This window comes from Peromyscus californicus, unplaced genomic scaffold (assembly GCF_007827085.1).
Source record: "Peromyscus californicus insignis strain IS unplaced genomic scaffold, ASM782708v3 Scaffold_15__1_contigs__length_86483966, whole genome shotgun sequence".
NCBI lineage: Eukaryota > Metazoa > Chordata > Mammalia > Rodentia > Cricetidae > Peromyscus > Peromyscus californicus.
Window position 1 is genome coordinate 64,924,264 of NW_026294447.1, and position 15,003 is coordinate 64,939,266.

The following is a 15,003-nucleotide window of genomic DNA, read 5'->3' on the forward strand; positions in this document are numbered from 1 at the left end:
CCTTTCTGAATAAGCTATTTCTATTCCAGGGCTAACTTAAAGGGCATGATCTTTTCCCTAGCTCCCCTACCGGCTGCTGGCGGGATTTCTTCCCCAGCTGCAGTGTTCTCTCTTAAACGCTAATAAAATTGTTCTTGAGCTTCCTTTTGAGTCCATTTTGAAATTCTTTTATTAATGAAACTGAGAACCCTGAAAGAGACACATCATTTCCCCGGTAACAGAAATGTTTGTGTACCTGGATAGAAGAAATTATTTATTTTGTCCTTGTTAATGAAAAAACACAGCGCTCACATTGGAATAAGAGGTAGTTTATTCTGGAACCTAATTTGAATGATCATGACCCAGGAACACAGATTTAGGTTACCCCAAATTTTATATTCCAGTGTGAAAGCAGTTTAATATTTTACAGAGCAAAGAAAGACATAAATTAAGGCCAGTTTAAAATACATTGGTGGGGATGTCAACAAGACAACTTCAGCAAGATGTGGGGACTTTGCTACAGGCCTCAGATGCTATCTGATGACATTCTTAGCTTTTGATTGGTAGAAACTAAGTGGTTTGTTAAATTAATAGATTCCACAGATTTGTATATTAGTCACAGGGTATTAAGGTGCAGATGTGAGCAAGGATTGGCTGTTAAGCATATGTCAAGGGAATCAGCCTCTAGGCCTGCAAGTTACAGCCTCTCCACACCACTGCAGCCCTCATCAGCCTATCTTGGCAGACACAACTTCTTTCCAGGATTTTTTGTTGACATCCCCCATCCTTGGATCATGGCTGAGACTCATTCACTAAAACCAGCATGCTAGGGAAAAGTAAACAAGTTTATTTAATATTAGTTTCACCAGGAATCTTCAGACGTGAACCAAGGGACAGGGTGTGCTGTATTTCGTGGGAGGACAAAGGGTTCTGAACTACTGTTCCCAAGATGCAGGGTCTGTAACCTGCTGTCTTAGTTCCCTTGTTTTTAAAGGAAATCAGGAAACATGATGGTTAAGGAAGATCTCTTTACAGCACGGTAAACTGGGGAGAGAAAGAACTCTGTTTCTCTCACCTTGCACTTTGTAGAACTCCGTGAGACAAAGGCCATAGATAACGGCCTTCTGGGAAGGAGAAAGAGAGGGAGAGAGCTTCTAAGCCAGTGGGGGAAGGTGGAGGGTCAGGAGTAAGTGATGTGGGGTGAATGTGAGCAGAGTGCAGTTATTCAGACTTTTAGAGTAGGAGCCTGGGGTTTGGCAGCTCCAGTAAGGGAGGGTCCCCCTTCCCCAACAAACAGTTTGAGAAGACAAGTTGTGATAGTTAATATTCCTTGTGAACGTAAAAGGATGTAGAATCCCCAGAAACAACTGTTCGTGTCTATGAAGACAGTTCCGTAAATGTTTCACTGAGGGGGAAGTCTCACCCTAATGTGTGTGGCACCGTTTCATGGGCTGGAGTCTTGGATTGAAGAAAAGGAGAAAGCAGCTGAGCACCAGTGTTCATCTCTCTCAGCTTCCTGACTGTGACCAAGCTCCTGCCAGCATGCTTTCCCCACAGGATGGACTGTGTCTCCTTGAACAATATGCTGAAATAAACCCCCTTGTCCAGGGCTGGAGAGGTGCTGCTCTCGCAGAGGATGTGAGTTTGATTCCTAGCACTCACATTGTGGCTCACAACCACCTGTAAAACTCCAGGTCCAGGGGATCCAGTGCCTTCTGACTTCTCTGGGCACCAGACACGAACATACATGTGAGCAAAACACTCGAACACATAAAATGAAATAAATAAATCTAAATAAATAAATATAAACCAGCCCTTTGCTGTAAGCTGCTTTGATCAGGTATCTGGTCACGTTGATAAGAAAAGGAACCAATTCCCCCTTCAGACTAGCCCAGAGAGAGAAAACAGGCTTACTGAATGTCCCACAGGGAACACTGGGCTGGGTAACTAGAGCTCTGCTTGCTGGGTAAGGCAGTGGTCTGGGAGGGAGGCAGAAGCTGGCGAGAGGCTCTCTATTCTGGAGAAGTACCTGTGTGGTTAAGGTGACTGTCTTCGTGTGCACTTTCCCAGGGTGTAATTCCTGCCACATGAGCGAGGGTAGTCCACATTGGTGTGAGGTCCTTGGAGGTCAGTGTGAGTCACTGTAATCATTTCCAGTTCACAGTCCTCGCTGTACAAATGTCAAGGGTCTTCCTGGTTAGTTGGTGTTTGGTTCAGGACTGAGGCTCTGGCTACAGAGTGTGGCTCTGCAGTGCCCAGTTATAGCACTTCCTGGCTGCCCTTTGGATCAGGCTTATGAGGACACCCTGATGGAAACCCTGTCCATTTTTCTGTTTTTTTTTTTGTTTTTTTTTTTTTTTTTTTTTAATCAATAGCCTTCCTGCCATGAACAGAAAAGGTCAAGGGCAATGGCTTATTTCTTTGCTTTCAGCCAAAGAACCAACACAGAACAAAGGTAGGCCTTTGTGGCCTGTCCTTGGGGGCCTGTCCTAGTAAGGGTTACTATGCTGTGATGAAAAAACATGACCAAAAGCAACATGGAGAGGAAAGGGTTATCTTGCTTAGACCTTCACAGCAGAGGAAGTCAGGGCAGGAACCTGGAGGCAGGAGCTGATGTGGAAGCCACGAAAGAGTGCTGCTTTCTCCTTATGACTTGCTCAGCCTGCTTTCTTATAGAACCCAGGACCACCAATTCAGAGGTGGCCCCACCCACAATGGGCTGGGCCCTCTCCCATCAATCATTAATTAAGAAAATTCCCTACAGGCTTGCTTACAGCCTGATGTTATGGAGGCATTATGTGCCTGGGTGTTTTGCCTACATGGATGCCTGTGCAGTACATGTATGCCTAGTGCCCATGGAGGCCATGAAGGCCAGAAGAGACCATCAGATTATCTGGAACTGGAATTACAGACACTTGTGAGCTGCCATGAGGGTGCTGGGAATTGAACCCAGGTCCCCTGGAAAAACAACCAGTGCTCTTAACCACTGAGCCATCTCTACAGTCACCTGTTTTTATGACGTTTTTATAGTAATGGAGTGAAGAGAATTATAGATCAATATATTTTCCAGATATATTGATGAGACTATCAGGTGGGTTTGTTACAGAAAAGGAAGTCTGTGGTGTAGGCTTCGGACGCTGTCTTTAGACATTTACTTAGTCTTTGGTTGGTGGAGGCCAGTGCTCTGTTAGCACATTCCCAGAAGACTTACCAAACAGTTACAAGGATGTTAGGTCACACAGAGGTGGCTGTTAAGGGGCTGGAAATAGTCTGAGATAAGTTGTCATCCAGCTCTGGACCTGCAATATGCCAACCTCTCCACAACCACACATGTTCTATTGGTCTATTAGCCTCATAGTAGCTTTAATATGGGTTTGGCTCCTACCACCCCAGGAACCTCAATTCATACTAACTAAAAAACAAACACAGAACAGGACTGGGTAGATGGCTCCATGGATAAAGCACTTTTTATACAAGCATTAGGACCTGTGTTTAGATCCCCAGAACCCAGATAACAGCTGGGCACAGTAGATCATTCATGTAACTCCAGGGTGGGAGTAAGAGATAAAAGTATCCCAGGGGCTTGTTGGACAGCCAGTCTAGGTGAAACACCACCTTCAGATTCATTGAGAGACCTTGTCTCAAAAAATAAATAAATAAATAAATAAATAAAAAGGTGGAGAAATGAGGAAAACATCCCAATGTCATCTTCTAACTTCCACATGTGCCCACTGGGTGAGTGAACCTTCACATGTATGTATACAACACACACATAGACACACACACAGCAAAACAAATGGTAGATGTTGTGTCAATAAGGAGCTCATCTGCACGTCCAAGATGTTGCCTCTGTTCTTAATATGGAGGTTCTGTTATATTTTTGTAAGCCACCCTGTTATAAGACAGATTTTTGTGTTTTGTTGTTTTAGTCAAAGTCTTGGTCCATTTTCAGCAGAGAAAGTGAGGGGTTTTGGTGGATGGTGGATGCAAAATCTCTACCTGTTCTGGGCCTGGCAGAGGTCCATGTCCCTGGGTCCGTCCTTTTGATAGATATGGAGCAGAAGCCTTTTGCACTTTTTGGTAGTCAGCTTCAAGCTTGGCTCCTGCAAGTCTGTTGAGAAACAGATTTTTCGAGTGAAAAAGTTGATCACCTGCTAGTAGAACAAGAGGCGCGAGTATCATCCCTTTGAACTTGGAACCCTCCTCTCTTCTGCCAGGGCTCCTGCCCATGCTCTTACCCTGGAATCACTGTGATGTTGTTGGTCCTACAGTGAGGTGTTGTGTGCCTAAAGAGTACCGGGAACCAGCAGGTGGAAGAGGGTCTGATGGTAGCTTCATCTGGAAGAAATCTGGGAATTCTAGCTCTCCTATGGCATGCTTCTTTTGTTTGCTCAAATGCCAATGTGCCGAATTTGGGGACAGTGTGCCCTGAACCTTGTCAGCATAGCTATTGCGTGCAGTTCCCCAAAGCATGTTCCAGAATTGCCCAAGAAAAGCTCAGGAGTGAGACCATTTGTGGTCTTGAAAGCCACAGACTTGGACTCCTTGGCCGACAAAGGGCTTTCCTGAAGGTCCAATCTATGTCTTGTGATCCAGGTCTCTGAAAGTAGTGAACTCAGTTTATGCCGAGGAAATGGCTCCCATGTCCTTGGAGTCTGGAAACCCATCCAGTTGTTGTCTTATAAGCAGCTAGTAATCTCATAATGCCACAGTGCTGCTACCATGGCCTTCCATCATGATGCTAGGACACGTATGGGGCCACTTTGATAGTGTTTCCAGAATCAGCCTGGGAAAGCTTCAATGCTCACTCAGCTGCACAGAGGGTGGAGCTGAGGCTAGTCACAGCCTCAGGCTACACAGGTTTCCTACCTCCCGGGCTCCAGGCACCTCCTGATTACATAGAAGAGATTTGATTGTTGTACTCAATCTCCTCACAGCTTCTTGGTTGTCAAATGAAATTTTCTTATTATTCTATTTTTTTTCAGTGCATAAAGCAGAATAGCTCTGGCCACAGCATTATGGGTAACCTGTTAAATCACACAGTCAACAGACCCAGTTGTGGTTGATAAATACAAACACGAAAAGGAACAGACACTCTGAAGGCTACATCATTGCAACCTCAAGAAAGCTCTAAGAGAGTAGAAGCAAGGTCACCCTGCTCCATCTGCTCATGAGGATACACGGACAGTGTCTTTTATCTGGGTGCTCAGAGCGCATCTACCGCCTCTGAGGACTTGATCATGTTTTACTTACATCAATTCTAAGTCCTCACATACACCTCCAAGGTGAGAAGGCTGAGATTTATGAGTCAGGGTCCTGAAATCTCCAGATGAAGTTTGTGCCTGATTTGTCCCGTCTGAGGCCTGTGGTCCTCCACTCAGTGCCATAGCAGGCCACACACAGAGACAAGTGAGGCAGGGACATCTAGCTCCTCATACACATTGTCCTCCTCCGCTTCCTCCCTATTTCCAAGCCGACAGCTGCTGCCCTTGCAGAATGCACAGGGTGGCTCTGGCTGCTTGTCCAGCACAGCTGTCCCTTTAAAGATAGTGTCATTGTATACAGGGGCCTGGCTCTTCTTCCTCAGGATCCCTGTCCATACAAAGTCCCTTACACACCAGAACAGTGTGCTTACTGGAGCAGGAAACTGCAGCTTCAGTGCCTACAGAGGGAGAGGAGTGGGGCTTGACTGGGAGATCTCTCTGGGTCTAGTGTATCTCATAGCACTTCAGGCACTTCCTGGACTTGGCAGCGTGTGTAGCTTTAGGACCTTTGCATAGGTTGCAGCAAGTCATGACATCTTCAGAGCCCAAGATGCTTGTGAAGATAACAAACAGCGCTGAGTGACATTCTGTTTATGTTAACATGCTTTTAAGAGTTGAGTTTGTAACAAAGTACTCGAGTTTGCAACACAGTATCTGGCCAAAGTAACTTAAAGGAGAATTGTTCACTTGGGCTCCCTGTTTGCTAATACACCGCATCTGTGGTGGAGAACGTGGTGGTCAGAGGGGCTCTGGCAGAGACCGCAGGAATGTGAGGTGACCGGACACGTTGCGTCTGCAGTCAGGAAGCAGAGAGAGGTGAACAGGATGCTTGGCTCACCTTCTCCTTTTTCACTCAGTCTGGGACTCCAGCCCATGGGACAGTCCCGCCCACACTCAGAGCGAGTCCTCCTTCCTCAGGTAAACTCTCTGGAAAGCCTCACAGGTATGTCCAGGGGTATGTTTCCATTTTGGTTCTAAATTTAGTAAGCTGTGTACTGTCACAGAAGTGTAACCAGAAATTCAGTTGTGGTGGCCAGTAAAACAGTTGTTTATGTTGAAAGCACCACGTTGGGTACTCCCCAGGCACTGTGTAGTCTAGCTCACCCGGGATCAGACACTGTAGGAGGAGTGCTGTGTGAATCACCCCCTCACCCCCACAAAGGTGAATCCTGAGGATGGGACTCCCTGTCCTCGGGTCACTCTTGGGAGGAAGTCAGCACATTAGAAACAGGCCTGGTTCTGGCCAGTGCCCTTCTTCCTGTCACTGGAGCTTCGGGTAGATCACACTTTGACACTCACTGTAGCCATAACTTTGGTCTCTACCTTGCCCTGTAGGCATCAATCAAAGCTTGTCCTTTCTGCTTCCTACCCTGCTGTTTGTTCTCAGATGAGGAGGAGGACTGGGGGCAGTCTAGAAACACTGATCACTTGTGGGCCACCAGTGAATAGCAGGAAAGCTTCCAGGGGCAGACCTTCCACCCTTACCAGCCATCCTTGTCTGCAGAGAGCAAGTGGTGAGGAGGCAATGGGTCCTGAGCCACCTATCTATCCCACAGCGGAGGCGGCTGGTCTCTTCTCAGTGAAGTCAGGGGCGGGTCTGTAAATACACCCGTAGATGTTCCTCGGTGGGCTGGTATCTGACCACCTGAGGCAGGAACAGGTGACCCTACCCCTTCCCAGATTGATGTCCTGCCCAGGTGCTACTGTCTTCTTGGAGGCCTTCTGCCCACCTGGCTCCCATCAGCCACAACCCCTTCCTCACGAGCACAAACAGGCAGAATGTAGCCAGCCGCTTCATTCTGTGGGTGTTGGCAGCTGGTATTGGCTGAGGTGAGCAGAGCAACCTGGCCAGGACTGCTTGTTTTCTGTCCCCAGGAAGGCTCTTCGGCAGTGGCAGAGCATCAGGCCTGTCCCCAAGCACGTGGAGCAGCCTTGTGTAGAAGAGATAGGTTATTGGGATTTCAAAGATTTCTGCTTGTTTGTTGCCTTTGTAGTGAATCTGGCGTTTTGTTGTAAGGTGGCTTCTTGGTATTCTGTCACTGATGGCAGGGCGGTAAGGGCTGACTTTGTAAAAAGGGAAGTGGTAATCATCAGTATGTTCTTCCCTCAGGTTTATTGTGGACAACTTAAAAACAAATTATGCAAATGTATGTCTGTGCTCTCACTCAAAGGGAAAATGTCCTATGTGCCCCGGCAGACTGTCTTATGTGCATGTGATAGGAGATGATGTCAGGCACCACTTCCTGGTGTGTGCGGTTACAGATCTGGGGTGCAATCACTGGTTGCCATGACTCTTCACCCCTCTCCAGCAGAAGCCTGATGAGCCCAGGTGTGAGAACAAGATTATAGTAGTACTATTGTGTGCATTAGACTGTTCCACTCCCAAATTCCAATTAATCAAACCCAAAAAGGGATGGAAATTAATTACTGAATTAAACCATGTGAAGCAAAGTCTAATTTGGCATATTAACGGGAAAAGCTCTTTAATTCTGAGCCTTTGAATTAATGACTAGATGTGAATCATGGTAGATTCGGCTCATTTTAAAACATACATGCCCTTCCCCACAAGCTCTGACAGGGAGGATGGCCTGGGCCACTTGGCTCTGGCGACTGTGTGTTCCTCCCCGCTCTGGAGATGTTTTGTCAGGAGTTTGCTGGGGTGTAGGGGGGAAAGTAGGAGGAATGTGGCCAAGTTCACACCCCCTCTGCTCTTCCTCGGCTGTATTTATAGCTCCATGTTGAGGAAGCCATGCTGTATAGCGTCGTGTTTTATGATTCTCCTGGGTGGTTGGCAGCATCACCAGAGTGAGGCAGATTGCCTTACAGAATCAGGGTCGTACTCCAGTGCCTGCCAGGCTGCCCAGACTATTGACAGCACCTTCACATGACACACACTCACCCCACCCCCTGGTAACTCCTGTGCCGTGAATATTTGTGAAACCGCAGGTCATTTCCTTATACATTCTGGGCTGGCAGTTGGTGGTGGATTGTGAGTGGAGGATTCTGCTTTCAGGGCTGGCACTCTTGAGCCACAGTGACCTCACTGTATGGTGGCCTGTGACAAAATGACATGTGCTAGAGACATGGTGAATTTCATTATTCTAAACTGGACTCTGGGAGGCTCATCCAGGAGGTTAAGTTCTACTTGCTGCCCAGGTCTTAGGGGATTTGTGGTGTTCCCTCAGTTGGGGTATTATGGACTCTGAGCACCAGGAGTCTGTACAGCGTGGCATTGGTTAGTGTCTGATTCTCAAACCTCTTTGGTTGACTGTCTTACCAACACTGTTTCAGACTCTTTTGGAGTTCTCTAGGCTCGGTTCCCAGGAACACCACCACATGGTATGTGCATCAGCTTGGGTTGTCACATTGCTGTTGCTATTTGTAATGCTATTCATATCGCATAGCTATTTACATCCCATACCCCAAAGAAGGCAGGGACATTGTTAGGCAAGGAAGTAGTTGGTTTTTGTCAACTGGACATGGCTATGGACATATATGGGAAGAGAAAATCTCAGTTGAGGAATTACCTCCACTAGACTGACCTGTGGGCATGTCTTTGGGACACTGTCTTGATTGCTAATTGATTAGGAAGGCCCAGCCTCCTGTGGGCAGTGCCATCCTCTCCTTGGCAAGTGGGCTGATGGTGTAGGTACCTGAGCAAGCAGAGAGAGTGAGCTAATAAGCTGTGCTCCTCCATGGTTTCTGTTTCAAATCCTGCCTTGGCTTCCCTCAATGATGGATGACAACCTGTAAGACAAATAAACCCTTTCTTCCCTAAGCTGGTTTTGGCCAGACTGTTTCATCACAGCAACAAAAAAGGAGTTGGTACCAAAGAGTGGGATATTGCTAAGAAGACTGTGACTGTGTTGTCTCATGGGAGGAGTGTAGAAACATTTTGGACTTTGGGCTGGAAAAACTGTTGCATGCTTAGAGCTTAATGGGGTATTCTGTGGGAGTTTGTAAGATAAAATTCTGAGAAAAATAAACCAGTATATACTCCCTACCATCTTCTGCCATCTCCAGGGTGTGGGATGTCAGAGAAGTCTGAGAGTCTCTCAAAGGCTCTCAAGGCTGTCTGTGTGATATTCTGTATTAATAATCTGTGGAAATGAAACCTGTGCTTCCCTGAGAGAATAGATACTGGTCAGCTGGGGCTGAAGAATCAGCTGTAGTAGTAAGAGACAGTCATCACTCAGGCACAATCTTCTGGGAAGTATTTCTCCATGGTCAGCACATAGAATCTGTGGCCTGCTGTGGCAGAGGTCAAGACTGCACACCAAGATGGCAGCACAACTTGTAAATAACATGTTGAGTCTCCCTCGGGGTGTTGGTTCTGAAGGCACGAAGGTGTCATGGAGAGCAACTGAGGTTTGGCACTGTGTGGCAGAGTTGTAGTCTCCCTGAAGAGACGTCAGGAGAGACCATCAGTGAGGGTACAGCTTCAGTTGTCATAGAAACACCAGGGCTAAAGAGGTCATGGAGAAAAGCTGAAGTTTGGTATACCATGGCAGGGTCAAAGTCCTTAAGAAGCCAGGAGAGGCCACTGGAGATGGTTCAGCCTCAGTTGCAGTGGACACTCCGGAGTACTGGAGATACCAGGACTGTGGATGACCACCAAGGGGAGCAGCAGGTGTGTGGTAGAACCACCCTGAGCCTACAAAACAAGTTGTGTGTGTTGTGGATGGCAGAGCCACAGAAGTGAGACTGCTCAAGCCCTTCAGAGCCCAGAAGATCATTAGTGAGTCCAAAATGTTTGTGAAAAAAGTGAGTGAGCAAGCCAAGGGGAGCAAGCCGGTAAGCAGCACTTCTTCGTGGTTTCTGCCTCAAGCTCCTGTCTTGCCTCCCCTAAAAATAAACTGGAAACGTCAAGGCGAGTAAACCTTTTCCTTCCCCGGGTTGTTTTGGTCAGTGTTTTGTCACAGCAGCACAAAGCAAAGCAGGAGGTGATGAGCATAAGTGAGCATGCTTGCACTCACTTTCTCTCTGCTCCTGCGGATGTGATGCGAGTAGTTATTTTAAGTCCCTTCTACCTCGACTTGCTACCCTAGACTGTAACCTGAAATTGTGAGCTAAAATAAACCTGTTTTCCTCTAAGTCACTTTTCCCCCCAGGCTATTTTATCACAGCAACATTAAAGAAACCAGGACAGCAGGTAAGGATAAGCCAATTAAGAATGAGTCTTAAGATTCCCTAGGAAGCACAGGAGAGCCCAGAGAGGTGAGCCCATACCTGGAAAAGAGTGACCCAGGAATGGAGGAGAGTCAGCATGTAGGTGACTAGACCTGGGTAAGCTGTGTCCCTCAGAGCAGAAGAGAATTAGCATGGAGGGGACCAGCCTGGGAATAAGCCCTGCCCAGTACAATCACCATGGAGACTATTGGCTGGAAGTAGAGGCAGGGTGTGCACTTCTCAAGAACCCTTTTTTTCTTTTTATTTGAGTGGCTTTGCTTAGTGAGACCCTGTCCTGGTGAGTTTCCTGGGTTCCCGCTGGGTGACTGAGCAAAGGAATAAAGCACACTGGAGGTCTTCTTTAGTGTGTTACCTGTCCTTAATCCTCATGCTGTGATGAAGGAAATAGCCATCCTGGTATGATGTTCAACAGAACTCAGTGTAACCTTAGACCAGGAGGGACCTGTATGTGCTCTTATACCTTTGCAAAGGACTTTGCAGGACCATCCATGGGTCTCACTTCTAGATTGTCCTGAACCTGTTGGGGCCAGAGTCTCCCTGCACGCCACAATGGGATGTGGAGGGGGAGCGCTTCTACCCCATCGCTTTTGGGCCTGAGAAGTTTGAGAAGCTGCTATCTCCCCTATCAGTCCTGAGAGCTTTGCAAGGGCAGGTATCAAGAATCCCAACAAGGCTAGCTAAAATCCTCCCGTGCACCATCCTATTAAGTTGTCAGTACTTCTGTGTGCTGCTTGCTCTCCTCTCAAAGCTTGACAAAGCCCTGGTGCCCTGGCCTCGCCACCTGCCTTAGGAGACTGTCACCAGCTCTGTGTTGGCAGGACCAGACATCCTGCAAGAGGGTGCCTCTCTTCTTGTTAGGCTGCCCCCTGCTCCAGGTGCATGTTGGATGCATGCGTCAGCATTTGCTGTTAACACACTCTGGAACAGCATTTTCCATTTTCTCTCTAGTTTCTGGATGAATTTACCCACATGTCAAATTAACTCCTCAAATCACCAGTTTTGAACATGAGAAGATAAGGAACTGTGTAAATGAGAAAACTCATTTGCATGCTTTCCATGGTTTACCTCAAAGCTCCCCTGGGGGCAGGCTCACTCCAATTGCCACTCATAATCATCTTTTCTCCTAGGCCTGGTCAATTATATGACAGCAGGCTTCCTATAGTCCTTCCAGGATTCTGTGTTGTAAATCTGACTTCCAGCCATGGTAGTCATGGTCACAGAAGCTGGCTGGGGGGAGTGTGGACAGGCAGCTCCTGGGCCCAGCCCACAATGTAGCATCTCAGATGTGTAGCACCTATCTGTGGGGCATTTATCTGTTTCTGCCACCCAGCCTGAGAGCCGAATCATCTTTTCCATGAAGCAGCACATTTAGATGGGCTATCTGCAGATCTAACTGTGTGTCTGCTCTCTAGGATTGGGCTTTTGCAGTGATTAATGACCAGGAGTGGGTGGGCTGCCTGTGGGGTTCTGCAAGAAAAGCAAACAGAGCCGACATTCGTGTCTCCTAGCTGCCTGGCCACCTTCTGCCCGAGTCAGGCCTGATTTGTCTATCCCGCCTGAGTCTCACACCCATCTGGATGCTATCAAGAAGGGTGTCCTGTTGTAAGTGGTACAGGGCCTGGGTAGCACAATTAAGCAGATTGGCCACCAGGAAAGGTGGTGCCTGAGGGTCATACTAGAGTGATTCTGGCTTTGCAAGTTTTGTCTTTTGGATGCACAAAACCTTTTGCTTTCAAGATGTTTGTAGCCAACTTGTTTTTCAAAAATTTAAGTTGTATTCGCCATTGTTGACTGTTAGCCAAGTTTAAATTTCTAATCAGTACACTTCAGGACTGTCTAGACCACCTGATTCTTCTTGGGACCAGTGTCCCAAAATGTGTTTTGTAGTTTATACAGCCTCTGTTGCCAGGGAGTAGGGAAACCTTTTCTCCATTTTTCCTGGAGCCCGGTTGCCATGGAGATAGTGCTGGATTATGGAGGAAGGAGGGGTGGGGAGTGCACACTGAATCTTTCTGATCTGCAGTCTTCCTTCAGGGATGAGGGCCAGGAGGGATAAAGAGATGAGCTGGTACCTGTGTTGGCACTTGTTTCAAAGGCCCAAGGCTCTGTTGTAGACACAACTCGACCGAGCAGGTCCTTACAGGATGCTCTCTTTAGCGAGGACAGTGACTTGCTACAGGAAGGACATTTTGTTTCTGTTGTCAGTGCCCTTTGCCATTTGATTCATTTTCTAATGAATGGCATTAGAAATGGGCCTCCGGGATCACCAAGCTATTAATATTTTTATCCATGATCAAGAGACTGGATGATTAATGAGTGTCAGTGTCATGCCATTTAGAAGTACACAGAGTCTCTGCTATTAAAGCAGAATATCAAGGTAAAGGTAGGGACTGAGGACTTTGTTTAGCCTTCTACTATGGGCATTTGAGTGTCTGTGTATAGCTGGAGTTTAGGAGTCTAGTCTGTGGAGTGCTGGTCAGTATGTGACAGCTGGCTCCCTGCAGGGTAGCTACAGCCATTCCATGATTTGATAGTGAGAATCTTCCCATGTGGCTGACTTCCTGCTATGGTGTGACCTCATGGCACTGGGGTAGAGAAGTGTAGACAAACAGCTCTCAGGCCCAGCACATGCTGTGGCTAGCCTTGGGCATCTCAGATGTGCTGTTACCATCTGAGGGACATTTGTCTATGGTTCCTTTGGAAGTATAGTTCCAAGGGAAGTGGCATTTGTGCACTGTAAGTCTACTGGGGGAGGGTGGTCCATGTGGCACTATCATCCATGCACCATTTACTCTGAGTTCCTGGTTGGGAGGGTGAGAACAGGGGTTAGTTAAGCTGGAATCTGTCTTACTCTGGCCTAGGTCCCAGTGTTCCTATGCTACTCCATAGCTGTGTCAATATCCAGCATGTACTGTAGTGCTTGGGGGGCATTAACCTCACATGCGCATTGGGTTTTCATATATACATTATTGTTTGTTTAGATTCCGCTGCATCCTGAGCTGTGAAGGTCAGGCATGGTCCTCATTTACCAGGAAGCAAACTCTACCTCTTCGATATTAATTGCTGGCAAAATCCTAACTAGAAACAAGTGAAGAGGGATCTCCTGGTTCTTTCTCTGAATGAACTCCCTACATGCTTTGCCAAAGCCATAGGATTAATGTGCACTGTGGACTCTCTGTGAGAATCACAGCACAGAGAGGAGATGGTTATTTATTCTGTATTAGTTACTCTCCTGTTGGTTCAACTAAATATCTGACAAAAGCAGCTTAGGGAAGAACACGCTTATTTCGGCTCACAGTTTGAGGGCACAGCCCACCAGGGTGAGCAACATGTGGTACCAGGAGCTCGAGTAAGCTGATCATGTTGTATTTGCATCAAAAAGCAGATGGTGATGAGTTATTTTGCTTAGTTTTCCTTTTGGTTTTTTATTCAGTCAAGCATCCCAACAATGGCACTGTCCACATGTAGGGTGGATCCTTCCAGATCAGTTATCCCAATTTAGAAACCCCTTCAAAAATTGTGACTGGAGATTTGTTTTCAACGGTGATTATAAATCACGTCAAGATTAACCACATAGGTGCCATTAGTGTTTATATGAAGAATGTCAACACACACACACACACACACATGCACACACAAACACACATGCACACCACATGCATGCATGTACATACACACATGTACCATCTGCAAGAACAGCTGCCAGGCTGGGAACAGGAGGAATGCGACAAGCTAGACTGCCTTGTGACTGTCTTGTGTTATCCCTTTCTCCTGAAAAATGAGTTTAAGCGGGTGGAGCGGATCAGTCATGATACCATCAAGGCAGAGAGACTGGCTAGAGTACTCATTTAGGAAGTGTTCATGGTTGCTTTAATGATCAGGAATAAGAGAAACAGTTTGTGTGTGGGCGGCTCACTTCCTCACCTTATTTGTTTGGCTTGAAATCAGTTGTGTGGACCTGGGCATGCTGGGCAGGTCCTTCATCAGATTCTCACTGGTGTCATTTGTCATGAGGGGGCAGGATGTTTTGCTTTTGTATTCTTTTATCTATTTACAGAAGAAATAAAACTAACTTTTGTTAGCATAAAACTGGTACTTTAAGAAAGGAGAGAAATATAATTGCCTTGAACATGTAGGGCATTGAACTTCAGCCATGCTTCCTGGATCCTCAAATCACAAGGTGCCTGAGCAGATTTCTGTGGCTGTTACCCTGGGTCTAGTCTGACCATACAGAAGTCAGATGGTCAAAGGTCAAGTCCACGGTTTTCTGAGCAGTGTTAAATGATGAAAGCATTGGAGTAGCACAAAATGGGTGGAAGCATTCTGCTAGCGGTGTCCCCAGGCCAAGGTCCAAACACAGACCCAAGGCTGATGAGGACCAGGGCTTTCTATGCCACCAGAGACCCTTGCCATGGATACTCAATGCTCTCAGGATATTTGTGGGACTAGCAGCCCCATCTGTGATTAAAATGACCCACTATCCCAATATCTCTTGTCCACCCACCGAGATGCCTTACTCCAGTTTCTCAGGGTTCTTTGTGGCAGCAGGAACTGTAGAGACAAGCCCCGC

The 15,003-nt window shown here is 47.0% G+C and overlaps 1 protein-coding gene across 4 annotated transcripts in view; it reads left to right on the forward strand.

Annotated features, from left to right (window-relative positions):
* Positions 1-15,003, forward strand: part of Ptprn2 (protein tyrosine phosphatase receptor type N2) — a 738,491-nt gene that overhangs the window by 85,255 nt on the left and 638,233 nt on the right. The window lies entirely within an intron of this gene.